Source organism: Lissotriton helveticus, chromosome 5_1 (assembly GCF_964261635.1).
Source record: "Lissotriton helveticus chromosome 5_1, aLisHel1.1, whole genome shotgun sequence".
In the NCBI taxonomy this organism is placed as follows: domain Eukaryota; kingdom Metazoa; phylum Chordata; class Amphibia; order Caudata; family Salamandridae; genus Lissotriton; species Lissotriton helveticus.
Window position 1 is genome coordinate 745,593,910 of NC_136065.1, and position 21,728 is coordinate 745,615,637.

Below are 21,728 nucleotides of genomic sequence, written 5' to 3' on the forward strand. Positions count from 1 at the left end.
TCTGTTAAGCGTCCATCTAGTTTGTAATGTATTGCTCTTCCCAAGCATGGTCTGGCCTGCATGCCTGGAGCACGTTCCGAGAGATGACTTGGTAATAAATGTGTGTGTGTGTATACTTGTAAATGTGTGTATACTTGTAAAGCGCACTATCACCTGAAAGGTATCTTGGCGCTGTATACCGCTGTGGAACCCTTCCTGGCTTTCCCTGTGAGATGCCCCCTTACTGGGCACCTCCAAGGTGAGGCCAAGCATCCTAGCGCTTTCAGGGCCATTGTGGAGATTAAGCAAGCTATTGCCCAGAGTTGCAGAGTGGGACCCATGATTAGAGTAGGCACCTAGGCGAGAATTATCGAATCCGTGGACATTGAGCCCAAGACCCTGCCGCGTCGGGAATTGAACCCTGGTCCCAGGCCAGACCTCTGCCTCAGGGTCTGCCACTCTAATCGGTGAGCCACACTGGGGTAATACTGAGACCCCAGTCAGAGTATCTAGGACATGCCTATTGGTTAAAATATAATCAATCCTGGATGAATGGTGATTCTTTTAACTATAAAATGTGATTCCCTGAAGATCTCCCTTTTTTGCCCTCCAAATATCTATCAGGTCCAAGTCATGTATTAGATTTTCCATTGCTCGTCGGATTCGAGGGGCCCCTTTATAATGGCTATTGTTTGACCTATCTTTTAGAGGGTCTAGGAGGACATTAAAATCTCCACCTATGATCAAGGGGGGGAATTACCACAATTAGTTTAGATTGCAACTTGCAAATATAGGTTGGATTTTCAACATTAGGTCCATAGAAGGATGCGCAAGCTAATTCAATCCCTCCATGATCGAGATGTGCCACTATCCATCTCCCTGTCTGACTGGTCTGCGCAAGAAATAGAACAAGAAACCCCTTGTTTAATCAAAATCGCGACACCTAATTTAATTTCTAATTTAAAACATTTATAAAGCGCAGCGTGCACCGAACGGTTTCTTGGCGCTAGTGGAGGGGATTGGCTACAGAGACAAAAGTGGAGCCCGGTATAAGAGCCGGGGAAGGAGAATTACACAGGGAATGCCTGTTTAAAAAGAAACGTTTTTAGTTCCTTACGGAAGGATGCATAGTGGGTAGACGCACGTAAGTGGTCTGGAAGGGAGTTCCAGAAAGTGGGGGCCAAGGTGGAAAAATTGGACCCACCCCACTTTTTGCGTCTAAAGCGTGGGATTTGGAGGAGGGACACCCCTACTATTAATCGTTTGTTGAGAGGAGCAATGACTTTTAATCCAGTGAATTCTTGAGAATATCAGGTGGCATTCTGCAGAGGTCAAATGTGTCTCTTGCAAGAGACAAACCTGAGCTGGGGAAAGCTCTAAGTACTTCAGAATCAACCTTTGTCTACGTGGGCATCTTATCCCATTTACGTTCCAGGAGACAAAGCTGATCTTAGTATCTCTTGTAGAAATTCCTGCCACCAGCTTGCAAATCATTGGTGCTGGCTAAACAGATATTTCCTAAAATTCAGATGAAACGAGGTATATATATATATATTTTTTTTTATCCACTGCTCCCCACCCTGTACTCCCCACCCTCCCTCCCCCCAACACCCTGTGACCCCTTCCCCCATAAGGAACCCTCCCTTCCAATAGGCTAAGCCTATTCGATCACTGCTCCCTTGGGTTTCTTAAAAATACCAAAATACATATTAATGAGTGATTCTGGGACCTGATGCCGAGAAGCCTCCATAATTTCAACACTCTCCCCCTCTAGCCTCCTGCTCCATCTTGACTTTAACCATAAAGGCATCAACATCCTCACTCGTACGGAACTGGTGCATGTGATTGTTCCACATGACACGCAGTGACGCAGGGAACCTCACTGAGCCTTGGCTCCCAAACCTTTTAACTCCTTGAGTCTCTTCCCCAACACCCATTACCTTGTTGCCGTGATATGTGAAATATCAGATCATATAGAAAAGGAGAAGGGGGTTTGACCCATAGATGTAGAGGTAATGGTGCCTTCCTTGAGAGCAGAAGATAAAATATGCTCCTTAACGGTGTAAGACAAAAAGTTAACCAGTATCTTCCTGGTCTTTGCCTGCAAGGGTTCCTCTTAAAAGGATCGCGATGTACCCTTTGAATCTCGCACACTAGATCTATACTGAGAGAGTTTTTTTAAGACTGTTCCTTGTAATAAAGTAATCATAAACCCCTTCTTATCTGACCCCTCAAGATCTTAAGGGATGCTTAGGAGCCTTAAATTATTCTTCCTTGGAAGGTTTTCTAAACGTTCAAGGTTGTCTTTTAATTCCTTATTTTGGGCTGATAACTTTGGCAAATCCATGGAAGTGGTATGTATGGCTTCCTTAAGTTTAGGGATCTCCGTCTCTATTGCATCTGTCCTCATAGTGACTTCTTCTAGTTTATGAGCCAGTACTTCACAGGACGATTGAATAGCAGCCTGGTTTGCTTCCGACACAGAAAATCTACTGCCCACCTCAGCCTGGTTTGCCTCCGACACTGTAAACCTGCTTGTCATCTCGTCTTTCATGGCAAGTAGTATATCTGCCAAAGAGCGTGATGTTGAATCTGAGGCCTTGTAGTTGTCAGTTATAGCATTGCTTATATCGATAGGGCCGTTAACGACTTCCCGCTGATCTTCCTGGGTGTCTGGTAATTCCATGGGGGAATATCTGTTAGAAAGGCACACAGCAGGGTGAACAGCAGTTGCAATCGCAGATGCAGTTATTACAAGTGCCCGTGGGGTATCGGAACTCACAACTGAATTACTGAGAGGAAAGAATCAATTTAACCCCTCCAAATTGCTCTGTGGGATGGTAGATCTGTTTCCTGAAGCTAGGCTAAATTTGTCTAGAGGGTTACTTATGCCACCTTCTGGGAGACCTTGTGAACTATGCGCCACCTCTGCGGGCTTTCCTGCACAACATTCTTTGTAGGTTCACTGGCAGTTGCAGTGGAGGTATACATTACTTTACGGTAAGATTTCAGAGATGGAGTTATTTTCACTTTTAATAATGACAGTTTCTTACCTCTGCCTTTTCCCTTCCCCTTCCCGGTCTATCTTCCCTTGATGACAATTCCAGGTTCCGATGTATCTTCTTTCAGTTTGCGCTGTTTAACTGACAGCATAACTTCAGAGATAGGGAGGGAGACTCTGGGTGGGGAGGGGGGGGAGGATAGGAGGATAGGTTGAGTGATATCAGTGGTGAGTGAAGAGTGGGCTGCTCTAGCTCACAGTGTGTATCTGCGATTATATGCGGTGTAATACCCACTTTTGTTGCTTCACGAGTTTCCATACAGTAAGGGAGTGCCTCCTCCACTCCTGAGTGCCTAATAGCCACAAATGCCCTCCTATAACAAGAGGAAGAAATGCTGCCAGTAGAGCTATCGATGGAACACTCCAGGAGTAAAATAGGCCCCTTCTCCCCTTTACAGTACCTGACCTTGAAACCTTCGTTGGAGGGAGTTGTTGCAAGGATCCTGCTCTTACACAGAACAGTGCACAGAGCCCTAGGGCATCAGTGAATTGTGGTGTACCAGAAACTCACCCCAGTCCCTAGAAAAAAAAACAACCAGCTAGCATCAGTGTCACATTAGCTCTTCGTCCTATAGCAAAGTAACCAATGATTAGACAACCTAGAACATGCGACTTAGGACCATCTCAGGAATGGTGGGAAGTGAGAACACTCTTTTTTTATACTCTCATACCAGTCCATAACAGGAGTAAATTAGAGACATGGTTAAGGTTAAAATATTTATTTTAACGACGTGATCTCATGCGCAGTATCTTAACCAACATAAGCAGACTTATGATTAAAAATAATATGGTCAGCATTGTTACAATTCCATAAAATACAAAAGAAGAAATCATATTCAGGGGTGTGGAATTTTTTAAATAATCTACTTGGCCAAGGGACAAAATGCCACTGAGATCTACATGTCCTGTAAAATCCACTTGTCCCACCTACTTCCGTCCCTACAACAATTAGAAGGGCGGACAGAGAAACATTCAATATATTTTTGTTTTATTGAAATCAGTAAACAATTAAATGCTTTATAATAATGCAAATCTACCATCCAACGTTACCAATAAAAAAATAAATGAAAAACATTAGAAAGCATGTGTAAATGACTGCTCGAGAAAGATTGATGGATAAAATAAAGGAAAGAATGAACAGAAAGAAAAAAATGAAAGGTAAAAGGAAATAAGGCAAAAAGAAAGGAAAGAAAAATAAAGGATGAAGGTAGGTAATACAGAAAGGAATGGAAAAAGTGAAGATAAACAGAAAAGGCAGAAAAGAAAAAAAGAAAAAAGAAGGAAGACAAAAAGGAAAGAAAGAAAATGGAAGGAAAGAGGGTACCAAGTATAAAGAAATATTGGATACTAAAAACCAAGTTACACACCCCACCTATATTACAATAAAACGGTAGCAAATTAAACACCATAAAATGTTTCTTTTCCCGGCACAAAGTTGATCAAACAACCACTGGTGAAAGAGAGTCTAGGAATGCCATGAAATAGCAGCAGTTAACTTCAAACAGAATTTACAACAGCGCTGGAAGGAGATAGGAACTGATAAAGCTGAAATATGCCATGGGCTCACTTCAAATGTGTCCTACGATCACATCTGGCAACACTGGTACTAAAGGAAAATCCTTGAGTGTGCATGTGCACCTTGTGAAAGAGAAAAAATGCACTGCAGCTACTCAAAGTGACTTTAACCGTAGGATTAAGTAATGGTGCTGACCCACTTCCCCATGCTGTACGCTGTAGTGGGTGGAAGCAAATGGGAATGACACAACAACAGACCAATGGGTGAATAGAGGTGTCGGAATGCCCAATTAAGTAATATTATACATATTATTTTAGTAAAATCAAAAGGTCTTGGCTAAAACCAGACCTAAAAGTGATGACGCAATCACATGTCGCACCACTTACACATGCATGCTTGATGATCATGTACATTTATCAGAAAGCTGCATGAGCAGATTACTTTTTTTTTTATTTACTGCCTGATCAGAGAAGGATCTTGCTTTTCTGACCTATTGGTTTTGTCAGTGCTTTTTGGCCATGCTGTGCATCATTAGCAAAAAGCTTTTGGCTGATGCTGTGTAGCATTGTGAATATAAGAGGAAAAACAAACAGCCATGATGATGACTGGACCATTTCCTAGGCTCACAGATTTATGAGGATGTGTGCAAATGCGGGCATCATCAAAAATGCATGCGCCTATGGAATAACGGGGCACATGTTTTGAAAATATTTATTAACGGATCAAAAATGGACCCCCCTTTGGCTTGCCTACAGACACAGAAGCCTGTTTCATGCCCTGCCACGGAGCTAGAATCTCACTGACTGGGTCTTATCTGAAATGTATAGGTAGAAAACTGAACCCTCCTGCTCGATTTGCCTGCGCCATCAGTCTTAACATTCTATGATGTACCACACTGCGTGCGTGCCATTAGTGAACCAAGAGGCAAGGCAGTTGTCATGTGAACACTACTGTGGACAGAATATTATAGAACATTGTAGTCTATTAATAAAAAAACTACAGGTTTTTGTACGGGTGGTATTCAGAACGCATGCATTTGAAAGTTTTTCTATTCTTCATTATGAAGATAAAGTTTTGATTAAATAAATCTGTGCCTAAGATCACACAAATTAAGCATGGAAGCCATTTTTTATCCAGCCAGGTTCTCTTTCACAAAAGAGTACTTAAATAGTTCCGGACCGTCATGAAGAATTCTGCAATATCACAAATAGCAGAATTTGATATTATTAGTACATTGAGGCGGCTACTGTGTTCTATGGAAAACAACGTTCACTTTTCAGAATAAGTATATTTTTCACCCACATTCAGATCTGGGTCTGAAGCCCTGCCATGGCATTTTGGGTCTTAACAAACAATGAGAATGGTGCAATTTACACGTCGTGGCTCTGTTCCAGACTGAAAGGACCCTACTCAAGAGGTGACATAATCATCATAGTGAGTCCCGCAAATGCAAAGCCACCTTTGCGCCTCCCTCTAATGATGTGATACTCTGGAGGGTACCTCCTTACCCATTATCCAGTAATGCCAGTGTCCTTTTACAATTTTTAGCAAGCCTGGCAGCTCAAGAATGATAAATTGCAGTGCTGACGCTGTTGCACCGCCGCAGCTTATAAAAATGCGCACACTGGGCCAAATGAAGCTTGAAAAATAGAAGACACTGGCCAATTGAGTATTTTCTCGCACAAATGGGAAAAATATCACCGATTTGTGAGGAAAATTGTCCAATGTGGCATCTCTATCACATGTCTGGTGTGAAAGGGAGTTTGAATCTGCTCTGCCCACCAATGGAAAGGTGCACAGTCTGCACTGCTCCAACAGCAGCGATGAGGTCGATGGGAGCCTGCGCATCCTGCAGCCACAAGGGTATCTCAGTACACAAGGTCCGTCACAGCAGGCGCAGCAGTTCTATTCTATTCTGAGCGATCTGCTCGAAAAAATAACGTTTTTGAACACTCTAGCAATGCTTTAAAAAAAAAAAAAGATATTTTAATCTCTATCTTAAGTAGATTACTTACAAGAGGCGAGATTTACAGAGACACTGTCCACGATTCTCAGAAGCTCCACAGAAGCAAAGGCCCTTACACCTGAAAATGGACAGGGCTTCAGCCCCCACTCTCTCCCCCAACCCCTGTCGTGGGTGTCAACCCGGGCTGAGACAGCTTCATGGGCACACACACAGCCACACCCGAGTACTTCACAGGTCTTTCAAAGACCATTCACTTGTTAACGAGGCTTTTATTGTGTTTTCGCCCCTTAGAGTCCCTGCATCACCACTATCTGCCTATGGCTGAAAGATTAGTCCTCCCCCTCCACCCGCCGAAATGTGGCTCTAATTGCGCCTCTGCTGTCTGACTTATTTTAATTTCAATATGCAGATGTTCAAGTCTGCGCTATACAAATTCGCATTTACATTTTTTATTTTTATTTTACAAGAACCTAACCCTCGGTGCACAGTGAAGTCGTGATACCCCGTTGTATATCGGTGAAAAACAACAGCTTGCCAAAATGCAACCCCAAGTTTCACACACACTGAGACTAACTTTGTTCAGGCCCAGTAGATAAAAACTTAACATGAAACGAGTTTGAATACAAGAGTGCTTAAGCATGTTACTCTTGCTTTTTACAATTTTTCTTCAGGCCATACAGCGCCCTCTCCTGACAGATTATATCAGCTGGAAACAAACAACAACTTTACGGTTCGATTGTCTTGTCTGCGTTGTGGCTATGTGGGCAGTATCCGCTCCAGGAGGAATTTAGTCTGGGAACTTCGCTTCAGATTCGAGGATGAGGTCGCCCTGCTGCTCTGGGGCTTTGGGTGGCAGGAGGCCTTCGCCTGGGATTCTCAGTTTCAATAAGGTCATCCTTGAACTCGGTCGGATGGTCCTGCTGTCCAGGGTTGGGGCATTACCGGTACATTCACAGAACGCATCTCTCAGGGTGATTTTTGCTCGGTGGATAATGTCTGAGCCTTCCCACTAAAGACTAGGTGGGGTTTATCTTTCAGACAAAAACACTAGATCGGAGAGGATGTTTGTGGGTGTTTCATCTCCTTCATTAGGGAAGGTAATCTTCGTACCCTTTCTTGATTTCTATGGTAATACGATCTCGTCCTTCTGAGTGTGCAGTTCTGCCGTCTGGATTCAGGCGCTTATCAGAAATCTTCATTTACTGCTGCTTCCAGTGTAGATTTCATCAAGATGCCTTTTAAGCTCACGCACTACTGGAGGGTCTTGCTTTTTGCTGATGTGATCACGTCCTCGCCGAGCCCACGGAAAACCAGTTACCTAATCCACCGGCCCCCATCCCAAAGCTGGCAAATGGGTCATTAACTTCCATGGCCTCGTTTCGTTCTGTGCACTGAAGAACGTATCAAAACGATTGCGGCCTGTGAAGAACACTGAAAACATAGCACGAGGATCGCAGTGAAGTGTAACTGAATGACGGGCCATTAGGTCCACCGAGCCCGCCAACCACGCCTTTCATAATTATCTTCACCGTACTTGTCGAAGAACTCTTGTTTTTTGGGGTTACTAACCACGTCTGAAGCAGCCTGGCTCCTTGTTTTTGTCAGCGTGGTAGCGCAGCGCGCCTGCTTGGCATACGTTGCTTTTATGACGTCCTCTTCTGAGGCGCCACGGCGTGCCAGGGCTAGGCTTTTGCACTAATTCATCTGTTTACCCATGGTTCTCACGCAATCAAGTAAAGTATAGTTTTATGCAAGCATCCAACCTCACACTTCCAGATTCTAACAATGCTGTAGCGGGCAAAACTGCTTATTTTACCTGAATGAGAGCCTCGCGGTGGACACGGACTGCTGCTTGCAGAGGCTGAGTGACGTTTCACCCCCCAGCCAATCACTGGCTAGACCCGAGTCATGGGCTGCAGCCAATCAGATGCATCCAAAGGCTGTCTGCATGCTTCTGATTGGCTGTGAGCCCCAGAGTGCCCACAGCCTGTTGTATTAATGTGATTTAATGTCTACTTGTCCGTCGGACGTAATAGACAATAAATCTTCTTGCCCATCAATAAAAACAACATGGTTCGGGCGTCGGGCGATAGGATTCCCCCACCCCTGCATATTACAATGATGGTGAAAACAGGTCTTAATGCGCCTAGTTTTAACACCCTCCCTATATAGGAACTATGCATTATAAAGTAAAGAAGGTCTTTTAGGCTTGTTTGGGGGACCCCATTACCTTTTCGCTCAGTAAGAGTAAATTGCATCTGGATCAGCATAAGATCTCTGCATCCCTGGAAACGGAAATCTTCAAAGTGTGTGAAATCATGGCAAGTGTGGAATAATAAAGGCGCCAGAACCTTACTTGGCTCACAGCTGCCAAAATATTGTGTCTAGAAAGCGTTACTCGAACATGTCGAAAACCAGCTAACATGATTTGATAACCTTGACTGCTTCAGCACTCACTGTTCAGACTAGGGGCACGATGTAAGTCTAGAGATGTCGAAAACAAACCTTTTCTTATGTGTAGAGCTTCATGAAGGCTAACTTACAAAAACAGCTATGCAGTGTTGTGTGCATAGGCAGCAAAAGGTAAAATGGCGTTTAAACTTCTAATAAGCCATGCTAACATAAAATGAACGCAAAGCGGGCCTTAGGCCATACTACACTCTCCCTTGATCGGGGAACGCACAATAAAGGGGGCAAGATTGATAGAATGCAGAGTTCAAGTTCGAATGAGACAGAACCAAGTTCAGGAATTTTGCCCAACTTGAGAATTGGAAGTAGATATCCCAATTAAAAAGTAATCAAGACAGTGAAAATAATCACAGGTGGCCATGGTGTGAAAAAAGACCTAAAAAATTAAGAAAAACATTAAGGTATTAGAGGGAAAAAAAACTCACGAGTTCAGTACATGTCTATGAAGCAGAAAAATTCAAACTTCAATCCAACAGCGTATAAGCACCATACATTGCAACTGCATCCAATAGGAAGTCGTTATCATCCATTAACATTTCAGCCATCCAATTAAGTAATGGAAATGAACATACATGTTCTTCAATTGCCGGAGCCTCTAGCACCATCAGAGGACAACTCTGGCTTACTTCAAGATAACTGCGCGCCAGAAAGTCATTGGCGGCAGTCCATATGTTCCAATTGCCTAGAACCCCATAAGCCGCTGCACAGGCCATAATCCCGAAACTAGAACAATCCATTTTATGAGCAACTAAGGGACTCATTAGTAGATTAAAATCCAGGTCAGGAGACACCGTGTTGCAGAGACACAAATCCAGGGCCCATTCAAATCCACAATCCAGGCAATGGAAAACAGGCTGCACGCAAGTGAAGAATGAGAACCGGAAGGTTAAACCATACCCCACATTCAGTCACCAGAGGCAGCCATCCATAGTATTCTAGCATCCGGTTACGAAGCTGGAGCAGCCGGGGCAGATCGTCGTGGGGCAGACTGTGCATCCATTTTGGAGTAAACAAATTAACAGCAGTATGCCCGCTCGCAAAGGGCGAATTAAAGGAAAACCGCCAAAGACACAAAAAAAAAAAAATCAAATTAAAAAATGCAGGAATCACACCAAATATAGTTTGGAATGAGGTCACAAGGCCAGAACTTACTACTTTAAAAAAGTGTGCATGGCCTGTGCTCGACGAGTCATTAAAGGTTGTGTGAATCAAAGCACCGAAATGCTGGGGCAGATCTGTATTTAATAAGGCATGCACCTCATTACGAGTATTTGCAACGTGAAGGACGAATGTCTCACACGCAGATGTAAGGGGGACTTCCTTCTGAGACAAAAGGGCTCTTATTCGACTCATCTTGTGGAACTCTGCTTTCAAAGTCGGGATAGAAGGCCAGATGGAAACATCGAGCCTCCCATGTGGAGGAGGAAACAAGACATTCTTACAGCAAACTACACACTGGGAAACTGTAACGATATAAGGAATACCGGCAAGCATACCACAGCAATCTTTATTAATCAATAACAAATAACTACCGTTTGAAATCAACGTGAAAGTCGGTGTAATAGCCGGGGTGGGAGTGCCTTTTAAAACACAGGCAAGTTCAGTGCAAGTACATTAGAAGAACCGTGCAAATGCAGATTTCTACAGACTAAAGAATGATCTGGTGTGGTTGTGCAATCTTTACCTTTCAGATAAACTTCCTTTCCTTCCCTCAAGCACCTATGTGTAAATGGGAGATTCCAAACTTCATGAAGATAAGCACTACCTAAAGGTTCAAATCTACCTATGGCATAGTGTTTCATGCATGACTCAAATTTAAACAGGGGGAAAGGTAGAGTTATTAACCCATGGATGTGCCAAACTGCTGAATTCGACTCGGCCACTGAAAATGGTAACGGTTCCAGTTTTTCAATATGCAACAGGGAAAACGCGGCATCCTTCATGGACATAAATTGTTGTTTAACAGTCAAATTAAAAGATAAAAATAACAAAGTCGTGTTCATGTAATCCCAGGGCACCTTTCCATTTTTCAACGTTTGAAGAGGCCAAGCAAACTGCCTAAAAGAACACAATTGATTCTGCCCATGGTACAGTACTGCAACGTCTTCTTGCACAATATCAACCACAGATGAAACAATATTGTCTAATGTGTAAATATGGGAAGAAAGGGTGTTAATGCTATTATCTACAACAGCAAGCACTTTTTCTAAATTGGCCCGATCTATAGCTCTGAGCCTACTAGCAGCTTCAATCTGGGACAGTTTCCAAACCTCGTTGTAAGCAGCATATATCCATCTTTTCGATCTGCCTGATGCAGGACCTTTAACAAAATCATTTAAGTCAACGGCTTGAGTGATTTGGATGAATGCAGCTCAACAGACGCCAAGGTTGAATGTCTCAGCCAACTCTGGCACAATTTGCCGACAGAATAGGTGGTGACTGAATGTTGAGTCTGAAAACCGGGTTCTACTCTAACCTCTGTATAGCCAGGGGTTAGACCCAGAAAACGGTGCTGGCAGGAATCTGCACTTTTTTGCCATAGCAACCAGCCTTCGGGATTAATGCCGGAAACATTAAGAGGAATTTCTCAACAGGGCTTGTAAATCACTTAGGGAAGTACTGGTGTAATTATTCCAAGGGGGAAATTCACCCAAATCAGGAAATGAAGGAGCATTTAATTTTTTTAGAGGTAGCCAATCCAAAGCAGGTGGTTTGTGAAATAGTAGCATTCAGAAACAACATATGGTTCGGGATGAGACATGCACGATGCAAAGCCTCAGTGCCTTGCACTTGCCAATTTTTAAAACCCCAAACAGAGTTAAGATCCATAGTATCTTTCCACAGTTCATAGCCCCCAACAGCCACTGGTCAATAAAAGACTTCGAATAGAGCAATTTTGTGTGAGTAAGTCTAACCTTGGAAGAGGACTTCTCAGTCATCTTAAAATAAAATGCATTAGGGTTTAATTGATTAAAATCAGTAAAATAAGAAAACTTTTTCAAAAGAGTTTTTGAGCTGCCTTCCACAGGTGCAGGACAGTGTTCCCACTGTGTGTAGTAATTGCGAAAATGCTGGTAACAGTACAAATCACCATAGTTTGCAGAGTCTTAATATAAATCTTCAGCATCGAAGGCAGCATAATATTTCAAATCAGAAAATAAAGCCTCTACGGCCTTGACGTCCCAATCATCACAGCAAATATTTTGTTTAACCATATCCCCCATAGAAACACGGAGTACATTGGGAACATTAATAACCTCTCTGGGCCCATGAATCTGGAACTTTACAGCATCCCATACAATCCCATCTAAAACGGACCAAGAAGTTATATTCTCAAAGGTCTGGTCCCTATTCATTCTGGGTGAAGAGGAGTGGGGAGCCAAAGTTCCATCAATTAGTCTAATTGAAGTTCTTTCTTGAACGTAGTGTCCATTTATAAAACGAAAAAGACACCACAAATCCGATGGACATGAATAAAATAAATTGAAAAAAGCACCAGCCAAATGTAAATCCAAGGAGGAATCAAAAAATGTTTTTTAAACCAGGTAGCAAACATCGAAACTTTTGAAGGGGACTTTGATGTGGTATAGCCAGTGTCAAATGTAAAACGTGATTGATTAGCCACACGGGTCTCCAAATCAGGCATAGACATGTCAGTGGGGTAAGTATATTCAGTATCATCAAGAGGATCACCGGCAGGTAGATTCAATAAAGGATTCACAACTGTATTAATCTCAATGGCAACATCAGACCTGATGGCAGGATCTTGGACTAAAACAGAGTGTCGCACCATTGTGGGACAAGAAACCGCAGGTGTCATACCATAAAGAATCAGCCACCCTGTGTAGTTTGACATTGTCAATGGAGATGTACCTGTTCCCCATTCGTCCAGGAAGAGGAGGTAAAATGACTGTTCTTGTATTCAGCACGCCAAGCACAGGAACTGGTGCTCGATAGGAGGGACCGAATTCCATCTTGTTCTCAATCTTCTATCGGACCAGTTCTCCAACTCGGGGTAGCCAGCCAACTACCGACTACCGCAATCTGCAACGCAGCATCAGATGTGGAGGGCAAGTGTTCCTTTGCAAGGCTGTCTCTGGTCTTATGTAGGTTCTGTAAAACATTAGAATGTTCATCTACGTCAAAGGATGCGGCCGCCGCCATGCCTAGACCATTAAGGTCCGGGACAAACATTTTGATGCCAAAGAGCATTTCGTATGGGGTCCGCCCACCCAGAGACCTTCTAGGGAGATTATTTAGTGCACGCTGTACGCTATTGAGGTGGGTAAGCCAGTCTCGGCCAGTACCTAATACCTTGCTGTCAAGGACTGCTTTAATTCACGGTTCATTCGCTCCACAACACTATTACCCTCAGGCCTGTATGGAGACGAAAATTTGACTTGGACCCCCAATGAACGCATGGCATCCTTGTATGCCTTAGAGGCAAAAGCAGGACCCTGGTGCGAATGAAAGGTACCACACGCAAAAATTCCTACAAAGATACGCAAATCCCTTACGACAGTTCTGGAATCAGCACTCCTTTGAGGCCACAACCACACAAAGCGCGTGCAAGAGTCAACTACTACTAAGATGTACTTATACGCAATATCAGAGGAGAAAGGACCGCAGTGATCTAAATAAACGCACGCAAGTGGCTTATTAGATATGTACAACTGAGTTCGGGATGGGCGTGCAGCAGAAGGTTTAATTTGCTGACAAATGCCTCATTGAAGGACACAATCACACGTTTAATTGTACAAATCCCGCCACCAATACCGTTGCTGGAGAAGAGATACAGTAGCTGACACGCCGGCATGCGATGAGGCTATCCCAGCGTGGGCTGCTGTAATCAAAGTCTGCCTGCGGTCCGCGTTGGGTATCAACCTGTCACCAACGTCGTTAATTCTCACATAAGAGACTTTATCAGGACGTAAATGATAAGAGTATTTAGAAGGGAAACCTCTAGGGTAATTACCTCCCTTCTCTGTTGTGGCAATAGCTGCCAAGATGTCCTCATCAATCTTACTTTTGGAACGTGTAACTGCTGCTACTGCATATGTCGCAACTGCTGTCTTAGCGGCTTCATCCGCGAGAGAATTGGCAACAGCGTGAACTCCGACACGCTGGTGACCCAGAGTATGAATTACAAACACGAGTGGTAGCCGTTCTTTAAGCTCAGCCACTCGAACCCAGATCATTTTATGTTTTATTGTGCGACCTTTGGAGTCCAAAAGGGTAGATTGTCATTGTATGATTGAACACAGTAGTAAGAGTCACTTACAATAAGGAGTAGTCACACTGGGATCGGAGTACTCCAATGCAAGCATCGGAGCACGAAGTTCTGCCAATTGGGCGGTACAGTCCCCTAATGTCTGTGTATGCACGACATCGGACTTGAATTCACCATCCACCATAGTACCAACCACAATTGCACAGGCCGAAGAATATGCGTGCAGAAATCCTCAAGTGGGTGCATAGTCAGAGGAGCAGGATGAACAAATTCATACTGCAAGAACTCCTGAGTCTGCAGAGAGGAATCAAAAATGAACGTGACATCCGGGGATGTCAAGGACGTGGCCCATTGTATCCACCGCTGGTGCAAAGCTTTTGAATTTGGTACACTGCCTTTCGTCACTGCCTCCAAGGTAGGATACGGAGTAACAACCAAAATGCGTTTTCCCTGTGACAGTGCCCGTTCCTTAAGAATCGCCATCTGCACTGCTGTCAAAACTTTTTCCACAGTGGAAAACTGCAACTCAGCCAAAGTGTACAAGTGTGACTTGTAAGCGATAGGACTGTGTTACCCTCATTAAAAGTGAGGTACGTGAAACCCACCGCCCCTGGTACGATTCTCATCACCAGGTTGGTGTGGTTATCACGAGTCGACAAGAATTTAGATTCTAGAAGATCAGCCTGCAAAGATTGCAAGGTGGCTGAATGTGCAGGCAGCCAGCACGATTTGGAAAAAGAAGGTTGTATCAAGGCATAAAGAGGCTTGATACGCTGGGCATACTCAGGAATGTAGGTGCGCCTGAAATTGAAAAAGCCCAGTAAAGATTGTAGTTTCTTCAGTGTTGTGGGAGCTCGCAAAAGAGCTCATTTCTCCAAGAAGTGAGGAGCTAAACCTCCACCTTCATTGTTGAGCTCGTAACCCAGGAACAACACTGTGTACTCTGCAATATGTGACTTTGCAAATTTAAATTTATAGCCAAAATCCGCAAAACGACAAATTAGGCGGTCTACACGGCATAATTAGTCATCTGTGAGACAGATGTTATCCACATACGAACATGCATCTGCGTCGAGTCCCTCCAGGAGAGAGACAATGCGGGCGACAAAGACGCCTGGACTGTTCTTATAGCCCATAGCCAAACGTCGAAATTGGCGTTGTTTGCCACCCCTGGTAAAAGCTGTCCATTGACTACTTAGAGGGGACAGATTATGGGCAAAAAAAACATTGGACATGTCAAGTGTGGTTTTGAACCTTTTACGCATGAGACCATCCACAAGAGGTGTGGTTTTGAACCTTTTACGCACGAGACCATCCACAAGAGCAGAACTGTGATTATTCTGCACCGCACAAGTCCGACAATGGGAGTTTAAGTGATGGTAATCTAATAGCAAATGGTACGAACCATCCGGATTGGTCACAGTAAAGAGAGGGTTATTCATCGGAGACACAGACGGTTCAATCACACCTTGATATTCCAATTGTTAAAGGATTTCCGCAACAAAAGCTTTCGCTTCTCGCCGCATGGGGTATTGGGGTTGAGGCTGTGGCAAAGACCACAATGGAATCTCATGTCGAGGGGAAAATTTATCCCACCCACAGTGAGTACGGTACAACGCCAGCGCAAGCGCCTTAGCCCAATCTTCTGCAAAATGCAGAGCCTGCTCCTTCAGCACTATGTGTGCGAAAGCAGGGAGATCGCCTCCTCCCATTGCGGAGCAGCTAAGACAAAGGGTGGGGGCAGTCGACCTCTGCCAACAAAATATCATAGGTAGTAGTTAGATTTTCCCAAAATACCCCTTTTATGGTACGTGCCATGTCACCTTCAATTATAAGGACAATTTCATGAAGTCTTTCAGGGGGAGCCACCCTAGAGTCAGCCGTCTCTACTACAACAAAAGTGTCCGTTGCGGTCACCTTCAGTAGTGGACGCAGCGCCTCTCGAAATATGGTAATCTCCGCCGCGCTGTCCAGTAATGTCAGCGCCCATGTCAGATTCCGAAGCAACGTTCTCACTATCTGTGGCATATCTCGCTGTTACTGCTGCAACTTTCTTCTTTGAAACTGGGGCCTTTGACGCGGTGACTCGTCCTGCTTGCCTTTTCGGTCAGCCTTGCGAGGCTGTTCACGGCTTTGTTGAGCACCACGTCCTCTGCCGCCGCCTCCTCCACTGGTGGGTGAAACCGATGCTTCCTGCAAAGAGCGAGGAGAACGTTGTTCAGGAACCTGAAATCCATCAGGTGATTTAATCGTAGCGCCGTCGGGCAACTCATATGTACGCTCAGCAGAGGCAGGTGTAGGTGAAGCAGGACGGGACCCCTGTTTCTGCTGCTCTTTCCCCTGTTTTTTTTGTTCTTACTCCAATTCTGTTTCGGAACTTTCTGGTGGTCATCTTTATCAGATGACGCCTGCTGAGTTTGCTGCTGCGTATGTTTCTTAGCAAAAGTCTTAGGGCCAGATTCATCAAGCTTAAATCCACTCGCAAAGGGCCAGATTCTGAGAATCTGGCCTTTGCGAGCGGTATTTTTGCATTTGGGATGCATCATCCCAAATGCAACAAGCATTAGAAATGCAATCGGGCTCGGATTTATTTGAGTTTGAGCTAATGGCATTGTAAATGCCAATGTCTTTTTGCCATGTGTTATGGAGTGTGTGCATGTGGTGTGTAGTGGAAGTATGTTGGTTGAATTGTAATTTTACCAATGGTGGCATGCTGTGCTTTATATGAATATGTTTAAAAGTAAAGTGTACCATACTGCGATTGCTTGGTGGAAAAGTGCACTGCCGGCTGGAGGTGTGTGTGCCTGGTGGAAGGGTGCACTGACGGCTGGTGGGTGTGTGCTTGGTAAAAGCGTGCACAGATGGATGATGGTTGTTGGTGTTTGTGCATGGTGAAAGCATTCATTGACGGCTGGGGGTGTGTTGTTGTGTGTGTTGTTTTCTATGTGCTGGTGAGTGTGTGGTGGTGAGTCTGTGGGGGTGAGCCTGGGGAGTGAGTGTGGTGGTGAGTGTGTTGTGTTGAGTGGTGACAAGTGTGTGGTGTTGAGAGACTGAGGTGTGTGGTTTGTGTGTGCGTTATGTGTGTGTGGTGTATGTGTGTGTGGTGTTTTCTGCACACTCACACACTGCCCCTACACATTCACACACTGCTCACCCGCACACTCCCAATGTCACCCTGCATAGTCACACACTGTTTACCCTGCACACTCATTCTGCACACTCACACAATGTGCACCCTGACACACTGTCTCTGCAGTCACTCTGCACGCACTGCCACTCTGCACGCACTGCCACTCTGCACGCACTCTGCACTCACTCTGCACTCACTCTGCACTCACTCTGCACTCACTGTCACTCTGCACTCACTGTCACTCTGCACTCACTGTCACTCTGCACTCACTGTCACTCTGCACTCAGTCTGCACTCACTGTCACTCTGCACTCACTGCCACTCTGCACTCTCAATCTGCACTCTCAATCTGCACTCTCAATCTGCACTCTCAATCTGCACTCTCAATCTGCACTCTCCACTCTCAAACTGCACTCTCAAACTGCAATCTGCACTCTGCACTCTCATTCTGCACTCTCAATCTGCACTCTCAACTCTCATACTGCACTCTCAACTCTCAATCTGCACTCTCAATCTGCACTCTCAAACTGCACTCTCAAACTGCAATCTCAAACTGCACTCTGCACTCTCAAACTGCACTCTGCACTCTCAAACTGCACTCTGCACTCTCAAACTGCACTCTCAAACTGCACTCTCAAACTGCACTCTCAATCTGCACTCTCAATCTGCACTCTCAATCTGCACTCTCAATCTGCACTCTCAATCTGCACTCTCAATCTGCACTCTCAATCTGCACTCTCAATCTGCACTCTGCACTCTCAAACTGCACTATGCACTCTCAAACTGCACTCTGCACTCTCAAACTGCACTCTCAAACTGCACTCTCAAACTGCACTCTCAAACTGCACTCTCAAACTGCACTCTCAATCTGCACTCTCAATCTGCACTCTCAATCTGCACTCTCAATCTGCACTCTCAATCTGCACTCTGCACTCTCAAACTGCACTCTGCACTCTCAAACTGCACTCTGCACTCTCAAACTGCACTCTCAAACTGCACTCTCAAACTGCACTCTCAAACTGCACTCTCAAACTGCACTCTCAAACTGCACTCTCAAACTGCACTCTCAAACTGCACTCTCAAACTGCACTCTCAAACTGCACTCACAACTCTCGTGCTGCACTCTGAAACTGCACTCTCAACTCTCAAACTGCACTCTCAACTCTCAAACTGCACTCTCAACTCTCAAACTGCACTCTCAACTCTCAATGTGCTCCTGACCACGCGATCCCAGGAGCACACACTCGAAACACTTACCACAACCAAGCCTACAGGGGCAAGGGAATCACATATTACTAATCTACCTATCTGCATCTAACATTGGGTTTTGGAGTAGCGTGGTACTTGTTGGAAAGCGCTTTAAGGCCTCGTCAGGGGTAGTAAGTGCTATATAAATACAATTTACAAATAAAAACAGTATACATGCAAACGGGGAGTGTCTGTTGTTGAACACAGGGAGAGAATAAAGTTTTGCCATAAAAAAAATGAGACAAACTAGTGAGAACACAGACTCTCGTATTATAAATATATATATATATATGATCAAAAAAGCAGATAAAAACATACACTTGTTACATTCAATTAATAAAGAGATAGCGCGCCTCCTTTACACAGACCACTGTCCATAAAATCGTCAACAGACCACTAACCAATGTTTTTTCAGAAGCTTAGGGGTGGCAAGGTAAACGCTACCCCCCCCCCCCCCCCGCCCCCCTTCACCTCTCCCAAGTGGCCCGATGCTCCACAAATCAATCTTAAAGCTGTCGTTAAATATTGATAAAAAAGGGGGGTGTAAATGATTGCCCACACAGTGAAGGTGATCTTTACAGTTAAACTGCATCAATGCCCTTAATGTATAGAATGGCTGTTATTACCACCAAACGTTTCCCATTAAAAAGATTTAGAGGGGGAAAGACCGGGGCTGTGACCTCCTCGGCGCAAGGTGCCCCTTGGAGAGGAGCAGGAAGTGAACTCCGTTCTCAGAGGGCCCGAGCCCGCCGACATGTACCAAGTGTGTCCCCATTCCCAAGGTGCCACTAGAGTGTTGATTTGTGAGTTGTACGAGGCGCTGAGGGTCATCCAGGCCCAGTCTAGTAACTATTGATCTGAGGGGGGAGGTTTCTGAACCAAGACGGCGTCTCGTGCGCTGGAACGTGTTTGTTTGCACAGCGCCACACGTGTGCATACTACTGGGCACAGCGAGGCAGCCTGATCAAAGAACTGCACACGTATGAACACTACGTCAGCTAGTGTGGGTAAAACATTCCAGAGGAGAGTGAGACACTCGAGATCCACCGAAGAGAAACTTCACTGGGCAAGAACAAATCCACCACTTTCTTAAGAATCTGTTCCCCTGGGCAGAAAATGAAAATGGATGCGATTGGATGAATACATCGGCGAACGTGTATTTGGGAAACCTGACACTCTCAGCAAAAAATAAAAAAACACTATTCCTATAAAATATGTTAGTTACTATAGGCAGCATCGTTTCAACAGCTCTACGTACACATTGCACAATACACGCAAGGCATTTTCTCTCAGCGCCTGAATAACAAGTGTTGATCTTACCTAACTCTTTGGTTCTCATTTTACCGATTCTGTAAAGATGAGATGCTGATTATTCCCTGCCAGATTCAACCTCGTCCCCTGTAGCCCAGGCGGCGCGCCTGCGCCTACTGCTTTATCTTGGAATTTTCTCACTAGCCCCAAAGAAAACGTGTACTTTACCACTATACAACGTCTAGTCTCAAGGTCAGGTGATTGTATTTAATAATTGGGGACAGAAGGGAGTTATTTCAACTTTGTATAAAGGTTTATAACGGAAAAAATCCTTGCACTGCTACGTTATAAACTCTGTCGAACAAGAATACAACTGACTCAGGCAGTTACGGAAAACTGAGGGGAAGGGGGAGCTGTATTTCCACTCAATCTATAGAACTCTGTGCCACAATACGTTAGTGGGGTATGTATAGAAAAAACATCTACCGCTGTAGTGGCCTCTTAGCGCTTTGTCGTGTCTGGAATGTGTCTCCCTGTGCAGCGCTGGTCTATCTGCAATTTCGAATATCTCGAGGGAAAGCGCCTTGGCACCCGGCCCCTGGGAGCACGCATGCTGGGGTCAGGCGAGGTGACCGCTGGTCTGCGATGTGTGGATGCAATGTTGATGTGTGCAGGGTACGCGCGCCCACAGGCATCCAAGTGACTCATGTATTTGTGTGTTTTCAATAGAGCGGACAAGGCCCTGACTGGCATCAGAGCGCCTCGCAGACTGGGTAACAGAGCGCATATATCACTTTTTCACAAATGAGTGTTTCGCTCGTCCATCTCTCTTGGCAGATCTAGTGCTTCGAAACGGTCTAATGGTATTAAGTGCTAAACAAACGAGCGACAAAACACACATTAATGGGGACAGTAATGGGGAAAAACATTTAGTACTTGGAGTGCGAAACAAAGCTATCGGACAGAACTGCTCTTTATTGGGAAAAGGCTGGTGAAGAACCAGAGAAGTTTTGTTTAGCAGTGGCTACCGCCAGCGTGGGGGCTGCAAGCCTCCCCTGCACCGCTGAACTGCCCCTCCCAACGAATGCGCTCTGATTTCTCTCAGAAAGGAATGTCAATTCCACGCGCCCTGCAAAGAGTTTCATTTTGGTAATCTTGCCCGTGCTGAGCGCTGCTGAATGGTGAACGCGCCCGGCCATCTGGATTCACTTACGGAGGCGCCCTGACAGCTCCTAATTATAATTAATGTACTTCTTTGCGCGCACACAAACGAAAAATGCCAAACATGGCCGACCAAAACGACATTTAGCCTATCACTTCAAGGCTATTAAAAAGACACCACAGCGAAGACGAATCACTGGCCAGATGACATAACACACTAAGGAATGTGTGGAATGTGTCTCGCCAAAGCCCTAGGAGATACTTTTTTTTTCTCTTTAACATTAGGAGCTCGAAACTCCTCCCACTTTCGTGGGCGGAGGCCGAGCCCTAAAAATCGCTAATTAAGAATTCACTAAAATGCGATTCTTTGCATTTAAGGAATCTCAAATTGAGATTCCTTAAATGCAATGCATGAAAGTGAAAAAAATAGCGAATTCGCTATTAGGGCACGCAAATTACCATGAAGTACTTCTTCGTGGTAATTTGCAAAAACTTTGAAAAATGCACTAAAGTGCATTTTTCAAAGTTTCATGTTGCGCACACACATGCCCTAAGGGCATGTGTGTGCGCAACATATGTGCACACATCAATTTCAGGGGTGCAACAGGGTAGGGTGTCCTTTGGACAACCCTGCACCCTTCAAATCGCAATCTCAATTTGCGAATCGCTAATTGCGATTAGCAAATTGAGATTGTCTTCCCATTCATTCCTATGGGCC

General features: G+C 44.7%; 1 protein-coding gene and 1 pseudogene across 1 annotated transcript in view; both read right to left on the reverse strand.

The window, feature by feature from the left end:
* The window catches only part of KIFBP (kinesin family binding protein), a 940,192-nt gene that overhangs the window by 869,174 nt on the left and 49,290 nt on the right, over window positions 1-21,728 (reverse strand). The window lies entirely within an intron of this gene.
* Window positions 7,310-21,728, reverse strand: part of LOC144756469 (dnaJ homolog subfamily B member 1 pseudogene) — a 29,158-nt pseudogene continuing 14,739 nt past the window's right edge.